The sequence below is a fragment of the Petaurus breviceps genome, unplaced genomic scaffold (genome assembly GCF_028583685.1).
Source record: "Petaurus breviceps papuanus isolate PSGF00001 unplaced genomic scaffold, PetGlider_PUasm1.0 688, whole genome shotgun sequence".
Classification (NCBI taxonomy): Eukaryota; Metazoa; Chordata; class Mammalia; order Diprotodontia; family Petauridae; genus Petaurus; species Petaurus breviceps.
Genome location: NW_027186457.1, coordinates 28,723,620 through 28,738,671, shown reverse-complemented (window position 1 = coordinate 28,738,671; position 15,052 = coordinate 28,723,620). Strand labels below are relative to the sequence as shown.

Sequence of the window (15,052 nt, the reverse complement as noted above, 5' to 3'; positions counted from 1 at the left end):
TCTCTCTCTCTCTCTCTCTGTCTCTCTCTCTCTGTCTCTCTCTCTCTCTCTCTCCTACCTCCCAAAGAGAAGTGAAGGAGAGATCTCCTTGGATCATCCCAGCAGTTATAACAACTTCAAGCACACGTGCTAACTGTTCCAGCACAAGCTTGAGCCTTAGGCCCCTGACTGCCTTTTCTGCTTTGTCTCTCTTTACCTCAGCACAGATATTCAGAATCTCATAACAGTCAGACTTTGAATCCAGCTTCTCTCATTCCAAGTCCAAAGCTCCTTCCACTGTACTGCGCTGCCTTCTCTATGACGATTATTAATATCTTTGCTCTGTGGTGCTTCATTGAAAACATCTATTATTACTAAAACACTGCCCAGCATGCAGTAGGCGGTTAATAAATGTTTGCTGATTGATTGATTTGAATACTAGGCTGCTTGGCTGACCCCACTCCCCACTAATCATGGAAGTTCACTGAAAGGACCCTGTCCCTCTGCTCCATGTTGTTCCCACTCTTCCCCTTACAACTAAAGGCTTCCTGAAAACTTTAATGACTGAATTGGAAATTAAAATCTTACTAGATAATCATGGCAACCCAAATGATCCATGTGTGAGGAGTGAGGAGCACAGAGGATTGTGCTAGACCTGCCTTCAAACCGCCCCCGAGAATAATGGGGACATGTGGGCCCTTCTGCGTCTTTATTCTAAGTGATGCAGTGGTTGCCATGGCAAACTTGTGACTATGGCAAATGTGGAAGCCTGGCGTGTAATCTGAAGATTTAATGAAACGGGGGCTTGCGTGTGTGACTTGTTTTTAAGTGAACAGGCATATTTCACGCTTTGATTCACCTCATCCTGTGTCTTCAAGAATGTGTACTCTTAAAATATGTAGTGAGGAATCCACTATTAGAGTCCAGGAAATGAGAAATCTGAGCAACCTTGAATTCATAGATTTTTTACCATTAAGTCCCAGGAATATTCCCGAATCCTATTTGGAATAGAATTCTATTCAATTTACTAAGCATTTAGAAAGAACCTACTATGTGCAAGACACTAGAGAATCTATGATGAAAAGAAAATTATGCTTGCTCTCAAAGACCTTGCATCCCACTAAGGATTCAACATGTGCACAGACACTTAAAAACAATACATAGAATGCATATGGCAAGTGACTAGCACAGTGCCTGGTGTGTAGTAGGTGTCTGATAAATATTTGTTGATGAAATGATACATAAAAAGTATTGTGGAGGAGGCCTAACCCCTAGAAGAATCAAGAGGGATTTTAGGTAGGAGGTAGCTCCTGAAATGAACCTTTGAGGGAGCTAGGGATTTCAAAAGTTAGAGATAAAGGAAAGCTGTCCATGAATTTTACATGCTTGGGAAAAGGTATAGAAATGGAAGATGCCATGTATTCTAAAAGAAACAGCAAATAGGTCAGTTTGGGTAATATATAGAGTGATTAACTCTTTGATTGTGACTCAAGCATATGGAGTTAGGGATGCGCTTTTTGTTTGTTTTGTTTTTTTTTTTTCCCCCCCCCCCCCAGGGTCCACGTTGAAGCATTATGAATTACCTGTATGTGCAAAATGAAACCAACTCCATCAACTTTTAAATTGCTAGGCTTATTACAAATCTCTTTATTTTCTCTGTCTTCTCCCAAGCTATCACATCATAAAAAGTGGTTTGTAAGCCACTTCATTTCCAAAGATGGACAGGCAAGTCTCTTTCCTTCTGGCCGTCCAGTTGGGAAGGCATAGAAAGCTATCCATCATTAAGGTTCATTTGTATTCATTTCAGTAGAGAGGATCTTAATGACTATATGGCATTCTTGTGACCATCATCTACCCCCTTGAAAAGTTTAATTGTTCATTCTGCATTAATTAAGCTTGAATTAATGAGCACTTCCAATGTTACTCAGCGATTAAATCATTGCTTCCCTGAGAGCATGGATAAGGCAGAATGAGATCAGGCTCTCATTGCTATTACGGGTATCAACATGAAAGGCATGAAGAAATGGGTGGCGTTAAGGAACAGTAAATCCTTTCTCTGAGTAAGCCATGGATATTGGCAGAGACACTCAACTTGGCATGCCCCCTAAATGAGAGATCAATAGTCTTTGCTTTTAATTCCTATTTAAGGAGAGCTGAAGTCATTGTCGAGATTCGCCCACTAGTCTAATGAGTTTGGGGTCATGTAAGGTCCTAGTGTCCTCGATTATAGTGGTATTAAAAAGCAGCTTCCCAAGTGCAATACTGGACTATACAAGTCTCAGAAGCGCATTGTGCTACTGAAGCCTCCGCTTTCCTTAGTTAAGGGAGGTAGTTGTCATTGACTAGAATAATCACAATAATAATAGCCTAAATGCATGTCAGCTGTTTATCAAAATACTCCAATGAGTCTATGAACTCACTGATGTGAATATTCTCTATTATGACCTCACTGATGTGAATGTTCTCTATAATGATACATATGTATATATACCTACATGTATGTGTGTGTATCCACATGCGCATGTATGTATATTGAAGTCACTGTATGCCTCTCTTGTTCTTGTTAAACACAAAAGTCCACTCACTAGGCTAGAAGCTTTTTTTGTTTTCTCCCAATTTCTTCCCTGATACCAGGGGAGCACATGGGCTTTGCACCTGTCATCCTTCTTCTTTACCACATGACCAGCCCATCTGCCTGTTATTGTCTCTCTAGTGACATCATCTACTCCATTGATTTTCAAAGTTTCTCCTTGTCTCAGTGTAGAGATTACTCACACCCACAATGCCCTTCTCTGTTATTCTCTGTATGATATTCAATTTCTGTTCTTTGGAGACTGTTGCATTCCATGCTTCACTGCCATAAAACAATAGCAAATAGCAACTTTTATAGAGCACCTACTGTATACTAGTCACTATGCTAAGCACTTTACAAATATTAGCTCATTTAATTTTCACAACAATCTTGGGAAGTGGGTGCTAGTATTATCCCTGTTTTACATATGACATATGAAGAAACTGAAGTCAAATGACTTGCCTAGGGTCACAAAGCTAGTGTGTAAAATCACATTTGAATTCAGGCCTTCCTGACTCCAAGCTCAGTGCTTTTTCATAGACACCTAGCTACTAGTAGCATATTGGCATTTTTTAACAGACTTTTATTTAAAAAGTTTGGTGTCAATAAAGGAATTTCAACATTTCCTTAAAGTAATTCAGCTCATTTTCCTGCTTCTGTTTAATTCTGAGTCCCACTTGTTTTCCACCTGTACTGTCTATCCCAGATGGACAAGCTAAAAAGACATAGATGTTCTTCAATCCACCTGTTTTTTTTTCCTGTGTAGATTATCAAGCCAAATTCCTTTGTGTGGTCAAATTATGCTATATAATGCACAAATGCAACACCTCACTGAAGTGAGGAGGTGACCTTGGTATCTTGAAGGTTATGCCCATAGGAAAAAAGCTCTAATAACGTCTATTATACTGGAAAGAATTTAGGTAAAAAGCAGCAACAGATGGTGCCTGTTATCAGAGGACTAGACAACCTTGGGATGAAGAAATTCATCATTAAAAGGTAGACTGTTAGGTGATGCTTTTTTGCTATGGAAACCAAGAAAAAGAAACACATGTAAATTCAATTTAATTTTAATTTAATTTCCAAAAGCATTTCATGTATCTACTGTGCATTAATTCTTAGTTCATCTACAAATAGTAATAACTAGTGGTTTTCTAATTGAAATCTTCATCCAGTGACCTATAAGCTAAAATGGAACTGGATGAATTGAATAATGCCCTTACTGATAGTAAATTTGCTATGTATTATGCCAAACAACACAAAGTTCTAGGTATATGGCTTGGACATCCTCCTTAAGGGGGAAGACAAAGAAATAGGCTTCACTGAGAACTCATGGACAATAAGAATCATATAATAATAGATTTACAGATGGAAGGTACTATAAAATTCACCTAGTACAATCCCCTCTTTTTTATACATAAGGAAGCTGAATTCCAAAGAAGTTATTTAAATTCACTTAAATTCATACAACTATTAATCATGAAAGGCAAGATTTGAACACAGATCTGCAGGCAAAAGCACTACTCTCTAAATTGTGTCACATTGCCATCCAACTTCACAACATAACTTGAAACTTCTCTCAAGGCACAGAAGCAAACATCACCTAGAAGATAATCACAATGCATATACCAAAGAATTTTGCAGAAGATAGAGAAGCAGAGAGATTTTTCAAAAGTCCTGGATAGGTCCCTTCATCCTCTGTTAATAAGGCAAACTGTTACTTCAATGGGAATGGATAGCATGCAAATGGAACCTATGTTGTATCCCCAAATGAAAGATCTCAAATATTTATACAAACATCTCTTTCTATACATAACATATGCTTTCTTTGAGAAGTGAGTTAAAAGGTTGTATGTGGTAAGGACCATATACATTTTAAAAATGTGTAATAACTATCTTACCCAATAGGAAAAAATGTCTGATAATCTCTGAATGAATGCTTGTTGATTGATTGATTGATTGAATGGTGGATTGGAAAGCAACAGATACTTGGGGCGGGGGGGGAGGAACGGGAATCAATCCAGAGACTGTTTTAATAAACTGGCTAAGAAGTGATGAGGATTTGAACTAGCATGGTGACCAAATGAGTGGAGAGATGGGGATGAGCTATATTGTAGATAGAGAATCAATGGCTTGGCAACCAATTGGGTGTGTAGGTTATATATGAGAGGCTGCCATTATGCTGTTAACAATGCTGACAGCATTGCTCTTAGAGGCTCACTGCCATCACTGAGGCCAATAGAGAAAAAATTTCGTTCTGAGAATCAGGTTCCCAATCTTAATCCAACAAATCCTAGTATGACCGAGGAGGTGAAAAGGTCACTAAGTGTACCATCCGAAGAGAGAGTTGGACTCATAGGAAACATTGCTTAGTACTTACAAGTATCCCCTGGAGTGAAAATGGAGATATGGAATGCAAGTTTCAAGGAACTGTTTTCGTTAAATTTCTCTAAGTTTTGACTTTTGCTAATGGCTAATACAGGCAACTATAATATGAAAAATCATCAGGAAACAAAACACACTGTGCCAGGCAATTTTAGAGGGTTAGCCAGCTCCCTTGGTAACAGTAGGAGGCTGAAGGCCAAAGGCTTTTATACTTCAAGTCAAGGATCTTCAATAAGTAAAAATTTTAAAGTGTCTTATTGCCCTTGTGGCATGCAAAGGGGAAAAGCAACTTCATTGATACATAGTATATTAAAGTTTTGCCAATCACTCCACATGCCTCCACTCATTTGACCTTCTGGATAACTTTCTGAAGAAGCTGATGCTATCAGATCCATTTTACAGATGGGGAAACTGAAGCTTAGAGAGACTAAAGACCCAGATTATGTATTTTAGGGAGGATCTGGACTTGCCTTCCAAATAACAAGTCCTGTGTTCTATCTACCTTGTAATACTGACTCCCCCACAAAAAAAAATAATAATAACAAAAATCAGAAAAAGTGGAGCTTGTCTCAGGGACCTCTGATAATAAGATCTGAGATTTAGGATTGGAAGGAACACCAGTGATCATCTAATCCAAATCCTTCATATTTTAAAAGACTAAAATGAGGCTGAGGCAAATTGTCACATACCCACAGTTAGAAGATGAGTATTAAGCTAATGAAAGAGACGAAATTTGAACCCCAGTCCTCTGATGCTAGAGGTAATCTTCTTTTCCCATTGCCCACACTGCTTGCCAAGAGTACAAAATTATCTGTGGGAGTCTCTCCTTCTAACAGTGTCACAATGTTGGCCCCTTCACTCACAAAAGCAGTTGAGTGAATAGGCCTAATGAGTAAAAAAAACCAACAAAGATAAATGGCAAGCCATTGGGGGAATGGGGCTCCATTTGTGATTTCTTCTCCAGTGACAGCCAAATGCTTTGTCTGCCTGATACCATTGTTAAATAAAAAGGTTATTATTGGCATTATTCATAGACAGGGCTTCAATGCTTTCATATGAGCAAAGTGCTTTTCAGTCATTCACTAGTGTTAGTAGATATATGTGTAGTGGGAACTAATATGCAGCAATCAGAGCATGCTGTGAAAGAGGGTTATCTAAAGCCTAGCACAGTGACCTTTTCCTATGATTTCTGCTGCAGGGGAGCCTGAAGCTGTGGGATTTTGGGGTTGCGGTAAGATTGAAACCAATTCTCTGTCTGTAGTTAGAGATCAATATGATATATTCTGGTCAGTGTAGGACCAGTTGACTGCCTAAGGAGCAGTGAAGCAACTGAGGTAGGAAAAATAGACAAGTTATTGCTGATCAATATTGGTATGCCACAAATTCTGAAAATCAAAGGAGAGATTAATAAAACTGAAGGTTAGAAAATAATTGAATTAACAAATTAAATTAAGAGTTGGTATTATGAAAAAAAAACTAATATAGATAAATATTCAGTTAATCTATTTTTTAAAAGAAAGCAGTAAATCAAATTAACAGTATCAAAAGTGAAAAGGGTGAATTCACCACCAATGAAGAGGAAATTAAAACCATAATTCGGAGCTCTTTTGCCCAACTGTATGCAATAAATTTGACAATCTAAGCATGAATATTTACAAAAATATAAATTATCTAGATTAACAGAAGAAGAAATAAAATACTTAAGTCACCACATTTAGAAAAAGAAACTGAATGTACATCAATGAACTCACTAAGAAAAACTCTCCAGGTCCAGATAGATTTACAAGTGAATTCTACCAAGCTTATAAAGAATAATCGGGGCACAGCTAGGTGGCACAGTGAGTAAGAGGGCCAGCCCAGGAGTTGGGAGGACCCAGGATCGGTTCCAGCCTCAGATACATAACACCCACACAAAAAAACTGGCTATATAACCTTGGGCAAGTTACTTAACCCCAATTGCTTTGAAAAAAAAAAAAGAATAATCAGGGCAGAGTCAAGATGGTGTAGTAGAAACAGGACTTCCACTGGGCTCGTGCTCCCACCTCTTCCTAGGAATTATAACCAGGTTCTGGAATTCCCAGATCAAGGAGAAAATATTACAGGCAGCCAGTAAGAAACAATTTGAGTATTATGGAAACATAATCAGGATAACACAGGATCTGGCAGCTTCTACACTGAGGGATCAAAGGGCTTGGGATATGATATTCCAGAGGTCAAAGGAGCTGGGATTAAAACAAAGAATCAACTACCCAGCAAAATGGAGTATCATGTTTCAGGGGAAAATATGGTCATTCAGTGGAATAGAGGACTTTCAAGCATTCTTGATGAAAAAACCAGAGTTGAATAGAAAATTTGACATTCAGATACAAGAAGCAAGAGAAGCATGAAAAGGTAAACAGGGGAAAAAATTATAAGGAACTTATCAAAGTTGGACTATTTGCATCCCTACATGGAAAAATGATAATTGTAACTTATGAAACCTTTCTCAGTATGAGGATAGTTGAAGGGAATAGAAATGTATATATGTGTGTGTATGTGTGTATACATACATATATATGTCTATATAGGAGGTTATATGGCTATATGAATACATATGTGAATGTGTGTATATATGTATACATGTATACATAGATAGAGGGCACAGGACCTATTTAATAGGAAGGAATGATACTTAAAAGGTGAAATTAAGAGATGAGAGAGGAATATAATGAGAGGAGATGGGGAGAGAAGGGGATGAGATGGGGGATGATGGAAGGGAGGGCAGGTTGGGTTGGGGAGGGAAGTTGGTAGCACCCACTTTTGAAAAGGGACAGGATCAAAATAGAGAATATAACAAGTAGGGGGTAAGATGGGATGAAGGGAAGTATAGTCAGTCTTTTACAATATATCCACTATGGAAATGTTTTGCATAGCTACACATGTACAACCCATAGTGAATTACTAATCTTCCCAGTAAGAGTGGGTGATGAAGAATAGATGTAACTGGGAAATAAGATATACAGGCACTGGGCCATAGAGATCCACTGTGCCTTACTGCAAAGTTGGAGGGTGTATGGGAGAAGATATGGGAGAGAGCAGATTGGAGGAGAAGATATCCAGTGGGATCGCTCTTTTGGGGTGGTGGGTAGGGGGAAAAACGGGCGGGGAGAAAATTTGTAACTCAAAATCTTGCAGAAATGAATGATGTAAACTAGAGGTTAATAAAGCATTTAATAAAAAAAAGAATAATCAGTTCCAATACTGTATAAACTATTTGGAAAAATAGGTGAGGATCGGCCAGGTAGCACAGTGAGTAAGAGCACCAACCCCAGAGTTGGGATGACCTGGAATTGAATCCGGGCTCAGACACTTAGCACCCACCCAGAAACACCTGGCTGTGTAACCTTGAGCAATTTACTTAACCCCAATTTCTTTAAAAAATAGGTGAAAAAGTCCTACCAAATTCCTTTTATGACACAAATATGGTATTGATACCTCAACAGGAAAAGCCAAAACAGAGAGAAAAAAATTATAGAACAATTTGCCTATTGAATATTGATGCAAAATGTTAAAATAAAATATTAGCAAAGACATTACAGCAATTTATCACCAAGATAATACAATATGACCAGTTGGGATTTATACCAAGAATGCAGAGTTGGTTCAATATTAGGAAAACTATCAGAAGTATTGACCATATCAATAACAAAACCAACAGAAATTGTATGATTATGTCAATAGATACTGAAAAAGCTTTTGTCAAAATGCATCACCCAATCTTACTAAAAACACTGCAGCGAATAAGAATAAATGGTGCTTTCCTTAAATGATAAGTAGTATCTACCTAAAACCATCATCAAGCATTATCTGAAATGGCGATGAACAGAAGCCTTCCCCAGGAAACAAGGATCACTATTATTTAATATTTACTAGAAATGTAAGCTTTACCAATAAGAGAAGAAAAGAAACTTAAGAAATTAGAATAGACAATGAGGAAAATAAAATTATCACTCTTTGCAGATGATATAATGGTATGCTTAAAAAACCCTAATCAATGAAAAATACTATTTGGAAGAATTAATAAATTTAGCAAAGTTGAAATATATAAAATAAATCCACATAAATCATCAGCATTTCTACATGTTACCAAGAAAGTCCAGCGGCAAGAGATAAAAAGAGAAATTCAATTATAAATAACTGGAGACAATGTAAAATATTTGGGAATCTACTTGTCAAGAAAAACCCTGGAACTAATTACAAAACACTTTTCACACAAATAAAGTCATATCTAAACAACTGGAAAAGTGTCAATTGTTCATGAATAGAGTGAGCAAATATAATAAAAGTGACAATCTTAATAAATTTACTTATTCAATACCATATCAATAAAACTACAAAAAATTATAGAATTAAAAAAATAACAAAATTCATCTGGAAGAGCAAAAGCTCAATAATATCAAGGGAATTAATAAAAAAAAATTGCAAAGGAAAGTGGCCTAATCATACCATATCTAAGGCAGTATCATAAAACAGCAATCATCAAAACTATTTGGTACTGGTTAAGAAATAGAGCAGTGGACAAGTGGAATAGATTAGGTACACAAGACAGTACTAAATGACTGCACTAAAATACTATTTGATAAATCCAAAGATTACAGTTTCTGGGATAAGAGCTCAGTATTTGACAAAAACTCAATATTTGACAAAAAAATATTATGGCAGAAACTAGGCATACACCAACACCTCACACTACATACCAATGTAAGATCAAAATGGGTATATGATTTAGAAGTGTGATACCATAAGCAAATTAGGAAAGCAATGAGTATTTACCTGTTAGAGCTATAGAAAAGGGAAGAATTTATGACCAAACAAGAGATAGAGACCATTATGAAATACAAAATGAATATTTTTGACTACATAAAATTGAAAGGTTTTCGTATAAACAAAACCAATGCAACCAAGATTAGAAGAAAAGCAGAAAGATAGGATACAATTTTTACAGTCAGTTGTTTCTGATAAAGGCCTCATTTCTAAAATATATAGTGAACTGAGCCAAATTTAGAAGAATACAAGTCATTTGGAAAATGATAAATGGTCAAAGGATATGAACAGGCAGTTTTCAGATGAAGAAATTAATGCTATCTATAGTCATATAAAATGTTCTAAAAATAATTAGAGAGATTAAATTCAAACAACTCTGAGCTACCACCTCATACCTATCAGATTGACTAATTTGGTAGAAAAGGAAAAATGATAAATGTTGAAGAATATATGGTAAAATTGGAACACTGATGAATTGTTGGTAGAATTTTGAATTTAACCAATCATCCTGGAGAGCAATTTGGAACTATGCCCACTGCTTACACTTTGATTAAGTCTGTATCCCAAAGATAAAAAGGCAAAGATAAAAAGGGGGAAAGACCTACATGTACAAAAATATCTATAGCAGTTCTCTTTGTGGTGACAAAGAACTGGAAAACTGAGGGAAGCCCATCAATTGTAGAATAACTGAATAAATTGCAGTTTATGAATGTAATGGAATATTATTGTGCTATCATAAATGATGAGGAGGTGGATTTCAGAAAAACCTAGACTTACATGAGTGAAGTGAGCAGAACCAAGAGAGCATTGTATATGGTAGCAGCAATGTTGTGCAATGATCAATGTTGTGGGATGATTGACTTAGCTCTTCTCAGCAATACAATGATCCAAGATAATTCCAAAAGAATCTAATTCCAAAAAAATTAAAATGCTATCCACATCCAGATAAAGAATTGTGGAGTCTGAATGTAGATCAAGGCATATTACTTTCAGTGAGTGAGTGTGTGTGTGAGTGTTTTTTCCCTTTGTTCTGTTTCTTCTTTTACAACATGACTAATGTGGAAATATGTTTACATGATTGCAATGTGTAATCTATACTAGATTGCTTGTCATCTTGGGGAAGGTGAATAGGAGGGAGAGAGAGGAAAAAAAGTGAACTCAAAATCTTATAAAATGAATGTTGAAAATATTGATATGCCATGAGAGGCATAGATGGGGAGAGGAAGGAAGGAAGAGAAAGAGAGAAGGAAGGAAGGAAGAAAGAAGAAGAGGAGAGGAATACCTGGGTTTTAACACTGGGAAAGTTACTATACCTGTTTGAAGTGGTTTTCAAATAAATAAAATGAAGAGGTCAGACTTACACATATGTTGAGAAAATAGCTGTGACTGCACATGAAACTTATCAGTAACTTAGAAATAGATATCTGATGGTGAAAAATATTTCTAGTTTTATTTTGCTTTCTTTTTATTCTTTATTCCTCAGCTATTAAGGCTGGAAACCCAAACCCTCCTTTAATCTTTCAGCTGAAAGTACTCAGTTATTTGATTATCATTGACACCAGGGGAGGACATAATTGAGAGAAAAGAAACTAGAATGACCGTTGGTAGAGTCTTAATGGGAGGGAAGAGGTAGCTATGTGCAATGAAAGCTGATCAAATAATATCAAAAATAACACTTCTCAGAAAAGAATCTTAGTATGAACCTGAACCTCGAATGGAAACTGATGGCAAGAGGCATTGTGGTCAATTACCATCCTGGCCTTGTTTTCATCTAATCCTTCTGAGTAGCTAAAAAATAAAAAAGCTGTATTCTCCATTTCAAGAAAGGCCAAGGACATCACTTGCTTTCTTCCCTAACATGATGATCTTGAAAGGTTTTAAAAAGTCACATCTGGAAGAAAATTCTCACCAAACTGTCTTTCATTGAGCAATTACCCAGTAATGGAAGGCTCTGTTTACTCCTTTTGTTCTCAATGACAATTTTAGCAATGAGAATTTGAAATCGTAAATCATTAGACTCTTAGAACTTCTGCTGGCTCTTGCCTAACATAGCAAGTTCACTGGTGCTCATTTAGCCTTATGTTTTGTCTGTCCGTGAATCATATAATTTACTGAGAAGTAGGCAATTAATAGGAAGAGGGTTTTTTTGAGAAAATTTTGAAATCTCCATGACTGAAAAACGTTTTTAACTCAACCCTTATCTTCCTCTACCAGTTAAAAATGGATAGCTATTAGGCAGTCCTTGTCAGTGCTTCTTAAACTGTAGGTTATGACCCCTTAGGGATGTATGGGTCACAAAAAAATTGGCAACAATTAAAGATTTCTGAATATACAGTGACCAAAAATTAATTCAAAATCAAATGTGTAATGAATCTGAGGTGTTTCTGGCAGCACTTGCCTGTGTTACATCGGGCAATCTCACTGCAGTCTTAGTTCTGAATGCAATATTGATGATTATAAAATCAAAATATCGATCAACTTGAAAAACTTTGAAGATGTTCTACATTCTGCAGTGTCAAATATTCTGCCAAGATTTAGTTCTTTATGTACAAATAAGCAATTACATTCATCTCATTGTATGCAGATTTGCTTTTGTCTTTAATAAATGGTGAAATTATAACTATGCCAAGATTGTTTTAAAATAGGTTTCTTTATGATTTATTATCAATAAATGTTTGATTTGTATATCTATTTTATATACCTGTGTACTCGGGGTGTGTAAAAATTTCTTGGGCAAAGAAGGGTCCTGAGTGGAGCAAGTTTAAGAAGCTTTGTTTGAGATGGTGCTTTATACAGCAAAACAGGAAGTGACTAAATATGAAAGTTCCATGGTTGAGGCTAGGGGTTAGGGGATGGACAATCATTTCAAGATAGCCAAAAGAAAAGACTGTAGAAATACATAGAGCAATCACAGCTCATCTCTCTTAACAGTTCACTGAATTTTCTAGACCTGAGAGCATTTAATTAAGGACAATGGAGAGTTTTTAAAGAGAGTGGAGAAAATGAGACTAGTAAGAGATATTAGGAATCATTAAGAATGTGTGGCTTCCAAGAAAATTCTAAATGGGGCCAGACCTTCATTTGCCATAGGAGAAGATAACAGCACACCTAATACTGCATGTATTTCAAGGATTTCAGGGGAAAATTCAATACAGCCTTAGTTGGATTTGCATCACTCTCTAGTCTGCCTGCTGGCACTGCATAAAAAGGGGATTCATTATCAAACTCAAGTTTGCTTTTAAGGGAACAGTTTATATATTTATTTTTTTAGTCACAGCCAAAAGCTAAGGCTTTCAACTTGTCCCCTAGAGAACAATATTAGCTTCTCTCCCTTCACTTATACTGATCAAAAGTCAGAAAGCTTAGAAATGGGAAAAGTAGACATTTTTAGAATATTAATTTGTTCAGCACATATATATTAAGTAACTGCTCTGTGCCAGGTACAGTGAATGAAGGAATGAACAGATAAATGAAAAAACAACTAATACTAAGCCCTTATGAGATGTTAAGTATTTGGCTAAATGCTGGGAATAAAAACAAGCAAAAATATAGTCCCTACTCTCAAGGAACTCAAGGCACTCTGATTTGGAGAGGTAATATACACTGGAGGATACAGATGCTATACAAATAGAAAAACTCAGATTACTAAGATCTCAGCAGGGCTGATGGCAATGCCCAGTCATCTTTAACAATCAAGGTGCTACTGGTCAGATTGGCTAAGATGAAAAAACAGGAAAATGATAAATGCTGGAGAGGATGTGGAAAAATTGGAGCACTAATGCATTATTGGTGGAGTTGTGAATTGATCCAACCATTCCACAAAGCAAGCTGGAACTATGCCCAAAGAGTTATAAATAATTTCATGCCCTTTGACCCAGCAATACCACTTCTAGGGCTGTATCCCAGAGATCATAGAAGTGGGGAAAGGATCCACATGTACAAAAATATTTATAACAGCTCTTTTTGTGGTAGCAAAGAATTGGAAATCAAGGGGATGCCCATCAACTGGAGAATGGCTAAACAAGTTGTGGTATATGAATGTAATGGAATACTATTGTGCTATAAGAAATGAGCAACAGATAGACTTCATAATAAGCTGGAGAGACTTATATAAACTGATGCTGAGTGAGGAGAGCTGAACCAGGAAAACTTTGTACACAGTTACTGACACATCATGTGTGTGATGATTAATTTTGATAGATTGGGCTCCTCTCAGCAATGCAAGATTAGAAGACACCTCCAAAGGACTCATGATGGAAAGGGACATCCACATGCAGAAAAAGAGCTAGAGAGAATGAATGCAGATTGAAGCAAACTGTTTGATATCTCTCTCTTTTTGCTTTGTTTTGTTTTGTCTCTTCTTTCTTGATGTTCATTCCATTGGTTATAATCCTTCTTTACAACTTGACTAATGTTTAATGTTGAAGGCATTTGTAGAACCTATATCAGATTGTATGCTGCCATGGGGGAGGGATGGGGGAGGAGAGGGAAGGAGAGAAAATTTGGAATTCAAGGGATTGTGGAGCTGAATGTTGTAAACTAAAAGTAAATGAATATTTTAAAAAAAAAGGAATCAAGGTGCTAGACCTATGCATCACTTACTAGTTGAAAATCAAAGGACATCAATGAACCTGGGGCAACTAGGTGACAATAGTGGATAAAACACTGAGGCTAGAAGAAAATCCTGATCTCATATTCTGCCTGAGAAACTCACTAGTATATGAACCTGGGTCAATGACTACATTTCTCTCAGCTTCGGTTTCCCTATCTGTAAAATGAGGGACATGAAGTAGATCCCATGCAGCTCTAAATATATGACCAGGTCTCAACCCGATAGTCACCCACTTCTCCTCTCTGATCTCTGAGCTTACCTGTATCCAATTATATTTCTTGTCACACATGAAGTTCCCCCTTCTCCACTGACTTTCTCCTGCACTCCCTTCCTGTTATTAGCTCTCATTCCCATCCCTTAGGTATTCCATCTTCTTCCATAGCTGGACAGCCTGATGTCCCAGGGATCTTTGCTCTCTGAGTTCTCTTTCACTAACATCTGAACTCTAGACATTAAAATGACAAATTGTTTTCAACTGGCTGTTTCCCTCTTTGTTTGTTAGCATCAGGTCCTTGGAATGGCTGTAAAAGGCACAGACCACAGAGTTCGTGCAGTTTTTTCAAAACCTATTAACAAAAATCTAAGCTAAAATCTATTTTTTATGTCCAGAAACAAAAACTGATACTAACCTCAGCCCTCTAACACTGGCTTTCAAGAAAGAAAGAAAGAAAGAAAGAAAGAAAGAAAGAAAGAAAGAAAGAAAG

At 36.7% G+C, this 15,052-nt stretch overlaps 1 long non-coding RNA gene across 1 annotated transcript in view; it reads right to left on the bottom strand.

Moving 5' to 3' along the window:
• Nucleotides 1–15,052, bottom strand: part of LOC138174471 (uncharacterized) — a 60,871-nt gene that overhangs the window by 42,977 nt on the left and 2,842 nt on the right. The window lies entirely within an intron of this gene.